Source organism: Trichechus manatus, unplaced genomic scaffold, assembly GCF_000243295.1.
Source record: "Trichechus manatus latirostris isolate Lorelei unplaced genomic scaffold, TriManLat1.0 scaffold00066, whole genome shotgun sequence".
NCBI classification, from domain to species: domain Eukaryota; kingdom Metazoa; phylum Chordata; class Mammalia; order Sirenia; family Trichechidae; genus Trichechus; species Trichechus manatus.
Window position 1 is genome coordinate 7,931,164 of NW_004444002.1, and position 15,175 is coordinate 7,946,338.

At 39.3% G+C, this 15,175-nt stretch overlaps 1 pseudogene; it reads left to right on the plus strand.

Annotated features, from left to right (window-relative positions):
- Window positions 1-10,890: 10,890 nt before the first annotated feature.
- Window positions 10,891-11,229, plus strand: LOC101340983 (40S ribosomal protein S20 pseudogene; annotated as a pseudogene).
- Window positions 11,230-15,175: the final 3,946 nt, after the last annotated feature.

Genomic DNA, 15,175 nt, shown 5'->3' on the forward strand with positions numbered 1-15,175 from the left:
AGGACCCTGAGCACAGCAGGAGACAGCTGGAAACCTTGGAGTACAAGGGCACCAAGGGCAAGTGAGGTCATCCCTCAACCTTCAGCATGATTTTCAATAAAGTGTTTTGCCGGTCTGACATTAGTTCATTCTTGGTGGCACCAGAGTAATTTCCGACCCTGGTAGTGAATCTTTAAGTGGCTCTATTCCACCCTTCCCTTCCCATGTGCCTCATAAGTTGTCTTCTCCTGAGAAATCCTTGGGTTGTGAATTGAGCTTGTCACCAGCAGTTTGTAGTCAAAGCAGTTGCCTGGGCCTCATGCCCAGTGGCTTGATCCAGCAGAGGCCCTGGAATCTGCATTGTAAACAAGTGTGTTGGGTGTTTCCAATCGACCCAGTGTCCAGGAGACGCATTCAGCAGGGGGAGCAGATGGGAATAGGGGAACAGGGGGAGAGGAGTACAAGCAGGAATGTTACCTTGTTCACAGAGCTCAACAAACTCTTTAGCTGAGTGCAGCCTTACCAAAATAGGACTCTTGCTTGGCCAGGAGGGGCAAGGAGTAACTATGGCCTTTGAGAGACTGGATTACAGGATAGCAACAGGTTCCTTATCATAGGAACCTGTATGTGGTATGGCCAGGAGGGCAAATTAGAGACCACATTTACTGAGAAGCTACATGATAAGCTTGGATTAGTGTCATGGATTGAATTAGGTCCATCTAAGAAATGCTTTAGTTGTATGTCAAAAATATTTATATGCTATCTTTTCATTATTCATTTGGAATATTTTCTTTTTCATTATTGTAGATTTTGTGTTTGCTGGGTCTTTATATTTTTCTACTTTTTTATTTTGATTTGTAGGATTATTAGATTCCTTTGTGGTTACCTTAATATTTACCTCTATTTTTCTAAGTTTATACCAGTCTTTTATTTCTTTATATCACCTTGACTTCCCCTCCATACGAAAAATCAATGTCTGCATTTTTAAGTCCCTCTTTTTTGTTTTATTGTTGTCCTTTTTTATATATTGATATCTCTGTTTCCCTATTTTCAATGTTTTAGCTTTGATGTATTTTCAACTTCCCTATCTGAGTCAATATCTGGTTGCTCTGTCCTGTGTTCTAGTCTTGCATTGTTATCTGATGTTATTGATTATATTCCCTTTAGTATTTCTTGTAATTTTGGTTTGGTTTTTGCAAATTCCCTAAACTTCTGTTTATCTGGAAATGCCTTAATTTTGCCATCATATTTGAGAGACAGTTTTGCTGGATATATAATTCTTGGCTGGCAGTTGTTTTCCTTCAGGCTTTATATATGTCATCCCATTGCCTTCTTGCCTGCATGGTTACTGCTGAGTAATCTGAGCTTATTCTAATTGACTCTCCTTTGTAGATGACTTTTCTTTTCTCCCTAGCTGCTCTTAAAATTCTGTTTATCTTTGGTTTTGGCAAGTTTGATTATAATATGTCTTGGTGACTTTCTTTTGGGATCCACCTTATGTGGGGTTCAATAAGCATCTTGGATAGATATCTTCTCATCTTTCATGATATCAGGGAAGTTTTCTGTCAACAAATCTTCAACAATTTTCTCTGTATTTTCTGTTATCCCTACTCCGTTCTGGTACTCCAATCACTGGTAGGTTATTTCTCTTGATAGAGTGCCACATAACTCTTAGAGTTTTTTCATTCTTTTTAATTCTTTTTTCTGATTTTTTGTCAAATAAGTTGACGTCAAGTGCTTTATCTTCAATGTCACTAATTCTAACTTCTACTGCCTCAGTTCTGCTCCTATGACTTTCTATTGAGTTGTCTAATTCTGAAAATTTTATTGTTAATCTTCTGGATTTCTGGTTGCTGTCTCTGTATGGATTCATGCAGCCTATTAAATTTGTCATTATGTTCTTGAATAACTTTTTTAAGTTCCGCTACTACTCTGTCTGTATGTTCTTTGACAGTTTCTGCATTTGTATAATTTCCTTTCTAATTTCTAAAAGAGTTCTGTATATTAATCTTTTGTATTCTGCCTCTGGTAATTCCAAGAAATTCTATTCCTCCAGGGAATTTATTGATTCCTTATTTTGGGAGCTTGCTGAAGCCATCATGGACTGCCTCTTTATATGATTTGATATTGAGTGTTGTCTCCAAGCCATCAATAAGTTATTATAATTTTATTTTATATTTGTTTAGTGAGTCCTAGCTTCTTGTTTTGTTTTGTTTTGATATGCCTCAATAGGCTGTTTGTGTGTGATAGTTTGATTATTGGCGCCTTTGAAGCTCTAACGTCCTGTCACCAGGTAGTTAGTTCTGTAACTAAGTATGTGCACACAGGAGTCCATTAAATTTTCCTATATGGGTTCAGCTCAAGTGTCCAGGCAGTTGGTCACCAAGTGTGTGGTGTAGGCTCTCACCTACAGTCTTAGAGCAGCATGGGTGATTGGCATAGGCACTGGTATCTGGCTGCAGTAGGAGGTCATGCGCTGAGCCAGGCAGGGGGCTGATGCTGCCCCTGAAAGTCTGAAAAGAAAGCATGTCCCTATTCCCTAGGGCGAGTAGGTAGGTGAGTTTTGCAGCCGGACTATAAGCACCCTACTCTGTTGGCTGTAAAGACTCAAGGGCACCACTTATTCTTGGACTCCTGTAGCAGGTGACTAGGTGGCGTAGGTGAAGCTGCCAGTCCTCAAGCCCCTGGTGCGGATTAGTAAAAGTACCTGCTTAAAGGGCTGGGCTGTGTCAAGAGTCACAAATCTGCCAATTCACAGCTGAAACGGTTGAAGTTAGGTTTCAGATGTTTACCCTGTTGTACTGTGGTAGTGAGGGCTAACAGTGTTTAGCTGGGTCCCCACAAGTCTATACAGGGGTGTAAGGCACTCAAAGTCTGCGGACCCCTTATGCCTGTGCCTAGGAAAGGAGCTGTGCCAACCCTGGGTTCCTGGCTTAGGGGAGCCAGTAGATTATTTGTTCCCTCTCCAAGGCCAGGAGAATGGGTCAGGGTGCCTTTTGGGATTTACTTCCAGCCCAGCGGACTCAGACTTTGGAAGCCAGACTGGTGCAGAGCGGGGAGGGAGGACCTAAAAGGTACAGAGGTTTTTCCCAAATGGGCTTTTTTTTTTAAATCCCCACGAGAGGCCACACGCATGTACTTGTCTTTAGCCACTTGGGTGCTGCTTCTCACTGGTTCGGAGTGTCCAAGCAGAATCTCTGCTTCCAGATCTCTCTCGATGTGGGAACTGCCTCCCGAGCACGCGTGCAGCTGTTTTCCTGCTTCACTGCATACCTCGGAGCCAATCGGGTCTGAAGAGCTGGAGCCCAGTCTCGTCTGGCACTTCTCGCTTCTTCAGAACCGTCTCCTTCTCCCCCAACCACTCAGTCCGATTCCTCAACTTTGTCTTGTTCAAGGCTCCTAGCTATTCATATACAATCAAATCACTTGTTTTTCCAGGTCTTTGTTGTAAGGGAGATGTCTGACTACTCTGCCATTTTGGTCCGCCTCCTCTTTTGGATTTATTTTCTTATTCATTTGATTTGAAAACAATCTCTTCAAAGAAGCCCAAATTTATTTTTTCTATGGGGTGTTTTATGCCCCATGGTTAAAATCAATAATCAGCCAGCAATTAGTGTAACTTAACAGGTGGGTGTAGCTAGATAAAAAAAATAGTCAAATAGAACCATGCCAAAAATCACTGCCATTAAAACAATGAAATAATGGTACATGCTAAAACGTGAATGAGTCTTGAAAACAATATGCTAAGTGAGCACAGTTAGACACAAAAGGCTGCATATTGTATGATTCCATTTGTAAGAAATATCCTGAAGAGGTAAATGTATAGACTCAGAAAGAAGGTAGTGGTTTCTTTTGGACTGAGGGAATGGGGCGATACTGGAGTGATAACTAAATGATAGAGGGGTTTCTTAGTCATTTAGTGCTGCTGTAACATAAATACCACGAATGGATGGCTTTAACAAAGAGAAATTTATTCTCTCACAGTCTAGTAGGCTACAAGTCCAAATTCAGGGTGTCAGCTCCAGGGAAAGGACTTCTCTCTCTGTCAGTTTCAGAGGAAGTTCCTTGTCATCAATCTTCTCTTGGTCTAGGAGCATCTCAGCACAGGAACCTCAGGTCCAAAGGATGCACTCTTCTCCCATTGCTGCTTTCTTGGTGGTATGAGGTCCCCCCACCTTTCTGCTTGCTTCTCTCTTTTATATCTCATAAGAGATTGGCTTAAGACACTATCTAATCTTGTAGACCTCATTGGTATAACTGCTGTTAATCCATTTTATTACATCATAGTGATAGAGTTTGCAACACAGGGAAATCATATCAGAATACAAAATGGTACACAATCACACAATACTGGGAATCATGACCCGGCCAAGTTGACAGACATTTTTGGGGAACACAATTCAATGCATGACATTCCACCCTTTGGTCCAAAAAAATTCATGTCCATGCAACATGCAAAACATATTCACCCCATCATATCATAGCAAAAGTCTTAACTCCAAGTCCAAAATCCAAAAATTCTTCTTCATCTGTGAAATCTAGAATACCAGTTATCTGCTTCCAAAGGTACAATGGCGGAACAGGCACAAGCTAGATATTTCCATTACAAATGGGAGAAATTGCAGGGAAAGAAGGCATAACAGGCACCAAGCAAGTTAGCAGAACACATTACATTAGCCCTCAAGTCTCCAAAATAATCCTCTGTTCTCCAAGACCGTTCACACAATACCCTGCCCTCCAGACTCTAGGTATTGGCCACACTCTCCGGATTCCGAACGGTGGCCCCTAGGCCCTGGGCTTCAGCTCCGCCTTCCAGACCCACTGGGACTGCAACTCTGCTCCCTCGGCTTTAGGGGTACCATTCTTCTAGTCCATCAGAGTGACAACTCTACCCTTAGAAACACCAGAGGCCATGGTTCCACCCTTTGAAACCCCAGAGATCTTGGCCCTACCTTTTGAGAGTGAGGTAGCTCAGCTTTTTGTGTTCCTTGTCTCTTACACTTCTGCTTCCTGGTTTCTTGGTCTCATGGCTCTCAGGCCTCACGTCTGCATCTGCCCTGCTGGGGAAAGTGTTCCAAAAGCTCCGTAGCTCCACCAATGATAAGTTCCTGGAGGCACCCCATTCCGCCAGGAAGCCTCCTGTGCACAGGCACTCAGCTCTCTCACTCCGTTGGTCGGCTCCAGCACCATCTCACACTGGTCTCCCAGTTCTGCTGCTACTGGTTCTCCACCACTGCCGCTCCTCTATCTATTTACAGTTTCAAAATGGCTTCCACATTTTAGGTATCTGTTAGAGCAGCACCCCATTCCTGGTACCAAATTCTGTCTTAGTCATCTAGTGCTGCTATAACAGAAATACCACAAGTGGATGGCTTTTACAAAAAGAAATTTATTCTCTTACAGTCTAGTAGGCTACAGTCCAAATTCAAGGTGTCGGCTCCAGAGGAAGGCTTTCTCTGTCGGCTCTGGAGGAAGGTCATTGTCAATCTTCCCTGGACTAGGAGCTTCTCTGCACAGGAAACCCAGGGTCCAAAGGATGCGCTCTGCCCCCAGCGCTTCTTTCTTGGTGGTATGAGGTTCCCATGTGTCTCTGCTTACTTCTCTCTTTTATATCTCAGAAGAGATTGGCTTAAGACACTATCTAATCTTGTATACCTCATCAGTATAACTGCAGCTAATCCATCTTATTATATCATAGTGATAGGATTTACAACACATAGGGAAATCACCTCAGATTACAAAATGGTAGACAATCACACAATACTGGGAATCATGACCTAGCCAAGTTGACAGATATTTTTGGGGGACACAATTCAATCCATGACAATGTCCCAATGTCAGGAATTCTGGAATCCATGTTGATAATGTGGCAAATGAGGCAATTTATTCTGTGTCTTTTCAAAACATGTCTACCACTAAAGGTAATCTGTGATTACATTTTCCTTGAAACCCAAAGGAATTTTAACAGCTTAATTCACATATTCTAATTAAACAGTATTATTATTATTATTAGAAAGTACAAATATACAGCAGAAGCACTGAAGGAGATATAAGAATCAAGGTAATGTAAAGTAAAATTACGTATGAGCACTCATTGCATCCCAGAACAATGCATACGCTATCATTAATCTTCACAGCAACCTAGTGAGATAGGTCTTGTTTTGCAGATGAAACTGAAGCTTAGTTGGTTAAATAAACTGCCTCAAAATCATAAAATTAAGTAAGTGAAGAGTTATTTTCTTTCCACCACACTGTGCAGCATAAAGAAAGTATTCCTCTACTTTTAGTTTTGTGTGAGGCTCAGTTACCCCAAAACTTGTTTATACCGTCATCCCTTGTTTTCAAAGACTATCATTCTGTATTAAGCTGCAGATCATTTGTGGTGAATCAAAGCTTAACAGATTACTCATTGCTAATTAAATAGCCTGATTCTGTCCACTGAAGCTAACGCATTAAAGTATTTAATGTTTGTTTGGTAAACTGCTTTACTAAATGCTCCTTTGACTTTTATTAGTAATAAACATTAAGCATTTATGGCCTGTGAAAGCAGCTTCCCTACCAGCTTATGCTGTTACTATTTACAGTTTGTTAATGAAATACCATTAACTTCCTTCAAATCAAAAGTTGTTTTTGTTCTCCTCTTTAACTTTTATTGTACGGCACAAAGAATAACTCACTAAAATTTGGATAAACTATGCTTTTACTAGTGGTCTTTCTACAAAGTAAATGATACTTTGCTAAACCCAGCACGTTTCAGGATTCAATGAACAGGCTCCAAACTGGACATAGAGCTTTCTTTGTCTCATCCCCTCTTCTAGCTGCACTATGGTGCTCCAGGTTTCAGCCATAACAGCTAAGCCAAATAATTTTGACTCCCTCACTTTTACTGTGATTTGACTCCTCTGTAATCTGAACTTTTCAATTAACACTTTTGATCCCTTTGTCTTACTTTGATCTTTCTGCCTCTTGGTTGAAAACTGGGGATCCTCAAATGAACCCCTGAAGGTACTAAAAATGAGGAAAAGAAGTTAATTGCTCAAGTGGCTGATTAATTCATCCTCTAAGGTTAGTTATGTTCGCTCTCACTCAATAGGCAGCAGCATTTGGGAATGTTCTGACATTTCAAGAAAGCCACCTACTACATAAACTACAGATGAAAGCAATCACAATCCCTAATGCGCTGTGTCAGTGCTCAAAGAGAATGTCAAAAGACCTCCAAAAGCCAAATGCCTTGTTCAATAATTCAGTTAATTCAATACTTTGAGTAGACAGACACACATTTGGCAAACTTGCTTCACGTGTGTTTACGTTATGAATATCTGAAGGATAATTTATTAAACAGAGGTATTTTAGTCCAAATTTCCCCATGACTGTTAGAAAGAATTACAGTAGCTGCAAACATTGATTGATACTAAGAATGAATGATTTGTATTGATATAAAGAAGGTAATACAAAATAGCTGCCTGGGTATTTGTAAAGTTTCTCTGTGTGTCATGTGATGTGATTAAGTGGTTAAAGTGAAGCAGAGATACTCAGACATGGAAGAGGAAAAGCATATATATTTTCTTATTGAACACTATTAGCTTTGTGCAAAATCTGTCCTTGCTTTGTGTTGGTCTTCGGGAAGAAATTGCTGTAGGCATCTGACATAAATCACAGCTGTAGAGTTTTATTTATTTATTTATTTTTGCTTTTGTTTTTCAAACGCAGGTGAAGAATTACCAAAAATATTCATTTTATATATTTGTCAATTTATATGATAAATAGTTCTAAAGTAACCATTTCTAGTTTTTTCTCAGCATAAAATGAAAGAGGGTGATGGAAAAATTTGGAAATGGAGAGTGGTAATGGGTGCACAAAATGATGAATGTAATTAATGTTACTGAATTGTACATATAAAAAATGTTGAAATGGCAAATGTTTTGTTATGTATATATATTTACCACAATAAAATACCAAAAAAAAAAAAATCACCAGATAATAAAATGAAAGAAGTAAATGTAAGTCCGGAAACAAGGCTGTGGGTTGCTTTACTTTTTGGGGTTTTGCTTTGTGAGTTGCTATTCAAATGCTGAAATAAAGCTTCTTCCTCTTTAATCTTTATATTTGAGAATGGAAAATTTCATTTCTCACTTTAACCGCAAGAATTCTGGAAGGTAAAAGAATCATATTTTTTAAAGTGTATGTATATCATAAGTTAAAATCCAGGTGGATTTTATTGCCTGTTATATACTTTAGAAATTTCATTCAGAAGCCCTTATAACACATTAGAAAATCTGATAGCCTCAGGTCATTCTAGGACATAGGTATAATGCCATAAATCCTATTGTAAAATGTTTCACTATGGCATAAATTCATGCATACTATATATCCAAGCAGCTGACTCTATTCTACCTCTTCTATTCTAAGATCTAGAAGATTGTTCTTCAATCAACTTAATGTGTGGGTCATAGTTTAGAGCAAACCCCATTTATTTGGCCTATTCCCCTTGAGTCACTAAAATTGATCAAACCCCTTGGACAGGATATGAGTGACCCCTCCAACTGACGCATTCTCTTGCCTGCACACAGAGCTAAGACTAATACTGAACATACTGTGAAGAAATGACTGAAAACAACACAGTCTAATATCAATATTGAAATATAGTACTCAGCCAAAGTTCTTCTAACTCCTCTTACACAATCACTACCTAATAGGCACATAATGTATAAAGATGTGATTTGTAATAATAACAATATCAAGGGGGAGGGATGGAGAAGTATAGGAGCATAGTGTTTATACACTATTTGAAAACTAAATAGGTATTATTCAAACTAGGTTGTTATGAGGTTAAGATGCTAATTATAATCCTCAAGGTAAACATTAAGAAAATAACTAAAAAATATACAGAAAAAGGAAAAAAGGAATCAAAATGGTACACTACCATAATCTTTCATTATGAGTAACCACTTTAAATGTAAATGGATTAAGCTCTGCTATTAAAATGCAGAGACTGGCAGACTGGCTGTCAAAACATGATACATCTATACGTTATCTACAATAGACTCACTTGAGATAAAAAGGCACAAAGAGATTAAGAGTAAAAGGATGGAAAGAGATATTGCATGCAAATTGTAACCAAAAGAGAGCTGGTGTATTTATATTATTGTCAGACAAAATAGACCTTAAGTCAAAAAAGTTTACAAGAGAAAAAACAGGACATAATGAATGACAGGCACAATACAGCAAGAAGATATAAAAAACATAAAATTGTATGCAACTAACAATAGAGCTGCAAAACATAAGAAGCAAAAATTGGCAGAAATGAAGGGAGAAATATACAATTCTACTTGGAGACATCAATACCTCACTTTTGATACTGGACAGAATATCTACACAGAAGATCAACAAGGAAATAGAGGATTTGAACAACACTACAAACCAATTAGACCCAACAGATATATACAGAACACTTCCTCCAACAACAGCAGAATTGCCATTTATGCATACGAAAGCTGGACAATGAAAAGGAAGACCAAAGAAGAATTGACGCATTAGAATTGTAATGTTGGTGAAGAATATTGAATATAATAGGGACTGCCAGAAGAATGAACAAATCAATCTTGGAGGAAGTACAGCTGGAATGCCCTTAGAAGTGAGGATAGTGAGACTTCATCTCACTTACTTTGGACACATCATCAGGAGGGACCAATTGCTGGAGAAGGACGTCATGCTTGGTAAAGTAGAGGGTCAGTGAAAAAGAAAACCCTCAATGAGATGGATTGACACAGTGGCTACAACAATAGGCTCAAACATAGCAATGATTGTGAGGATGGCACAGAACCAGGCAACATTTTGTTCTGTTATACTTGGAGTCACTATGAGCTGGAGCCAACTCGACGGCACCTAACAACAACATCTAGTTTCTTGGCACCATCTGTTGAAAAGACTGCCTTTTCCCCAATAAAAGATCTTGGCACACTTGTTGAAAATCAGTTGACCACATATGTGAGGGTTTATTTCTGGGCTGTCTATTCTATTCCACTGGTCAATATGTCTGTCCTTATGCCAATACCATACTCTTCTGATTATTGTAGATTTATTGTAAGTTTTAAAGCCCTGGTGATGCAGTCATTAGGTGCTTGGCTGCTAACTCAATGGTTGGCAGTTCAAACCCACCAGCCAGTCCATAGAAGAAAGATATAGCAGTCTGCTTCTGTAAAGATTTACAGCCTTGGAAACCCTATGGGACAGTTCTACTCTGTCCTACAGGATCACTGTGAGTCACAATTGACTCGATGGAGTGGGTTTAGTTTGTTTTGGGTTATAGTAAGTTTTGAGATTGTGAAAATTGTTCTTTTTAAAGATTGTTTTGGCTATTTGGGATCCCTTGAAATTCCAAATGAATTTTAAGATTTTTTTTTCCTATTTCTGCAAAAAATACCTTTGGGATTTTGATATGGAGTGCATTGAATCTGCAGATTGCCTTAGGTAGTATTGTTATTCTAACAATGTTAAGTCTTCCAATCCATGAACATGGGATGCCTCTCCACTTATTTAAGTTTTCTTTAATTTCAGCCGGTGGTAGAATGTAGTTGGACCCTTACCTTACATCATATAAAAAACTAACTGAAAATGGATCAAAAACCTAAATTTAAGACCTAAATCTATAAAACTCTTAGAAGAACACCTAGGGGGAAATCTTCATGATTTTGGATTTGACAATGGATTCTTAGATATGACACTAAAAACACAAATTACAAAAGAAAAAAAACAGACAAACTGGACTTCATCAAAATTAAAAGCTTTTGGCTCTTTGAGGAAGATGCGGCTGCCACCGCAGGGGGTGCGCAGTCCACCTGCTCCAGTTCCTGACTCACTGCTGTTCACTGTCACTGTGGAACAAATCAGTCAGGAAGCCACACAGCAGCCATGGTTTTTAAGGACACCAGAAAGACACCCATGGAACCAGAGGTTGCCATTCACTGGATTAGAATTACTCTAATCAGCCACAACATAAAATCCCTGGACAAGGTATGTGCTGACTTGATTAGGGGCACAAAGGGGAAGAACCTCAAAGTGAAGGGACCAGTTTGGATGTCTACCAAGACTCTGAGAATCACTACAAAGAAAACTCCTTGTGATGAAGGTTCTGAGACCTGGGATCATTTCGAGATAAGAATCCACAAGCAACTCACTGATTTGCACAGTCCTTCTGAGATTGTTAAGCAGATCACTTCCATCAGTACAGACCCAAGAGTAAGAGGTTGAAGTCACCAGTGCATATGCTTAAATAAATTCTTTTAATAAATTGATTATCAGTTGCTAAAAACAAACAAAAAAACAAAAAAGCTTTTGTGCATCAAAGGATACTATCAAGAGTGTAAAAAGACAACCCACAGAAGTGGAGAAAATATCTGCAAATCATATATCTGATAGGGGATTATATAAAGAATATACAAAGAACTCCTACAACTCAACAAAAACAACAATAAAAAAAACAATTAAAACATGAATGAAGGATTTACATAGACATCTCTCCCAAGAAGATAGCTAAATGATCAATAAGCACACGGAAAAATGCTCGCCATCATTAGACATTACCCCCCCCCAAAAAAAACAAAAAAAAAAACAAACCCGTTGCCGTCGAGTCAATTCTGACTCATAGTGGAAATGCAAACCAAAACCACAATGAGATACCATTTTACCCCCATTAGGATGGTGATGGAGCCCTGGTGGCATAGTGGTTAAGCACTCAGCTGCTAACTAAAAGGTCGGCAGTTGGAATCCACCAGCCACTCCTTGAAAACCCTATAAGGCAGTTCTACTCTGCTCATAGGGTAGCTATGAGTCGGAATTGACTCAACAGCAATGGGTTTGGTTTTGATTTTTGTAGGATGGCAATTATCAGAAAAACAGAAAACAACAAGCGTTGGTGATGATGTGGAGAATTGGAGCCCTCATTCATTACTGGTGGAAATGAAAAATAATGTAATGCAGTGCCCAAAACCGTTTGGCAGTTCCTCAAAACACTGAACTCAGAATTACCATATGAACCAACAATTCCACTCCTAAGTACATAACAAAAATAATTGAACACAGGGACTCAAACAGATATTTGTATATCAATGTTCATAGAGCATTATTCACAATAACAAAAGGTAGAAACAACCCGAGTGTGAATCAATGGACGGATAAAAAAAAATGTCATATATACATACAATGCAATATTATTTATATGTAGAAATAGTTTCCCTGAGTGGCACAAACGGTTAAGTGCTCGACTACTAGCCAAAAGGTTGATGCTTCAAACTCACCAAGAAGCACCTTGGAAGACAAGCCTGGAGATCTGCTTCCGAAAAGTCACAGCCTTGAAAACTCTATGAAGCATGGTTTTACTCTTATACACATGGGGTTGCCATGGGTTAGATTTGACTCGACAGCAACTAACAACAACAGCAATATAAAGGAATAAAGTTTTAATATATGCTATTATATGTATGAACCTTGAAAACATGCTAAGATAATCCAGATATAAAAGGACAAATACATCTATCATTCCACTTACACGAACTATTTAGAACAGGCAAATTCATAGAGACTGAAAGTACATTAGAGGTTATCAGGAGGTGGGGGTAGAGAGCAATGGGGAGTTTTTGCTTAATGGGTACAGAGTTTATGTTTGGGGTGACAAAACATATCTAGAAATAGATAGTGGTAATGGTTGCACATTATAAATATCCTTAATGCCATTGAAATGTACACTTAACGTGGTTAAAATGGTACACATGAAAAGATGTTCAACACCATTAGTCATTAGAGATATGCAATGCAAAACCACAATGAGATTTCACTACAAACTTATCAGTATGATTAAAAAAAAAAAACAAGAACACCAAATACTGGTGAGAATGCTGAAAAACTAGATTACTCATATATTGCTGGTTGCAATATAAAATGGAACAGCCACTTTGTAAAACTGTTTGACAGTTTCTTATAAAACTAAACATGCAACTACACACGTATAAGCCAACAATTTCATTTCTGGGCATTTACCCCAGAGAAATCCAAGCTTATATTCACAAAAAAAAACTTGTCCATGAATGTCCATAGGAGCTTCATTCATAATAGCCTAAAACTAGAATCAGCCAAGATGTCTTTCAACAGATGAGTGGTTAAACAAACTGTGATAATCCATGCCAGAGAATTTTAGTAAATAAAAAGGAACAGACTACTGATATAGGTAACAATTTTGATAAATCTCCAGGGAATTCTGCTGGTGAGAAAAGCCAATCCTAAGGGGTTTATATATTTACTATATGATTCCATTTATGTTACATTCTTGAAAGGACAACCTTATAGAAATGGAGCGCAGATGAGTAGTTGCCAGGGTTAAAGAATAAGGGGTGGCTGGAGGTAGGTGGATATGGTTGTATAAGAAGAACATGAAGGATCCTTGTGGTGACGGAACTATTTAGTATCTTGACTGCGATGTTCAATATAAGGACTTCAATATGTGATAAAATTGCATAGAACTAAACACACACACACACAATGAGTCCAAGTAAAATTGGAGAAATATGAGTAAGATTGGTGGATTATATCATTGTCAATAGTCCGGCTGTGATAGCACACTACAGTTTTGCAAGCTGTTACCACTGGTGAAATGAGATGAATGGTATACAGAACCCCTCTGTATTATTTCATGCAACTGCATATAAATCTACAATTATCTTAAAAAAAGAGCTTCCTAAAAAATTCTGTTAAGCATAAGTATTATTTGCAAAATAAAAATAATTAAAACATTTTTTTCAAAAATTAACTATATGGGACTTGCGCAAAAAATGGCGCTCTAGGCAGAATCACCATGCCGTCCCTCCACAGCAAAGATCGGAAAAACTAAGCCAAAAAGAGAAAACAGCAATCCTGAAACCCTAAAACATCAAACAAAGAGATAAAGAACTCAGCCAAGCACCAAATGGAGGGAGAAAACTAAGAGAGAACAGAGAGCAAGGAGAGATTCATGCACAGGTCCCCCATCAGCTAATGCAGTGCAGATCTGCCATTTTGGATGCCTATCAGACACCAGCAAATATGGGGTATGAGAAGCCAGCTTCACAGAGCTTCCAGCGGGAGACAAAACAACAGGTAATTTGCGATATACGCTTTCCCACCCCCCACACTTCTTCACTCCCACTTGGCCTCCTCTGCGTCCCGTGGCCACACTCTCTTGTCCGGGAAGCACCGGCTGCTTGGATTCCACCCGCCCACACTGGCCGGCTCTATGAGTGCCATTTGTTTGCTGTTCATGTTGCTTTTTTCCGCTTCTTTTGATTTCTTCCTTACCTCTCACCACCTCCCCCTCCTTTTGCTCAAATACCTGGCTCCGTGAGCCATCTTTGCTTCTTCCTGAGGGGCTGCGGAGCTCTGTTTGAGTATGGAACTGCTTCCCAGTCTGTGCTGCCATGCTGGGGGGATCCCGAGGCTTTTGTTTGTTTGTTTGTTTTGAATTGTTTGTTTGTTTTCTTTTCCTTTTCTTGAGTTGGGAGTCCGTTCTGGCCGGGCGGTGCTGCGTGGCTTGGGACCTACCCCCTCGGCTTGCTCAGACATGCAGAGGGATCCCTGAGTGAATTTTTTTGGTGGGTTTTTCTTTCTGTTTTTTGGGGTGGTTTTCTTGTTCTTTTTGTTTTAATTTGTTTTGTTATCTTTTCCCTCTTTTTCACTTTCTGTCTTTCTTCATTACTCAGTTTCTCGTCTCTCTATACCTTCCTTCTCTTCCTGTTTCCTGAATAGCTGGTGCTGAATACCTCTACGCCTTCTAGCCAGGCTGAACTACAACACCTGAGAACAACTACTCCTGACCTCGCAGCCGCACCAGTGGGATCCCTGGGAGCTTTGCTGTTCTTTTTCCTTTCTGATTTTTATTTATTCATTCTTTTCTGTTCTTTTTTTGGTTTGTTTGTTTGTTCTTCTTCTTCCCCGTTTTGTTTTTCTCCATTTCATAGTCTCTCATCTCTCCACTCCAATGGCAAGCTCCCCTAGCACTCTTCTTTGTACGTTTTTGGCTCCTGTTCCTCTCTCCTCTCTCCCACATCCATCTTAGCTCCACACATAAAGATCTCCAGCCTACATCCTGCCTACTTGCACCGTGCACTTAACATCACACCACCAAGCAGCACAGGCACAGCCTACTGGAACCTGCCCTGCACTGATTACC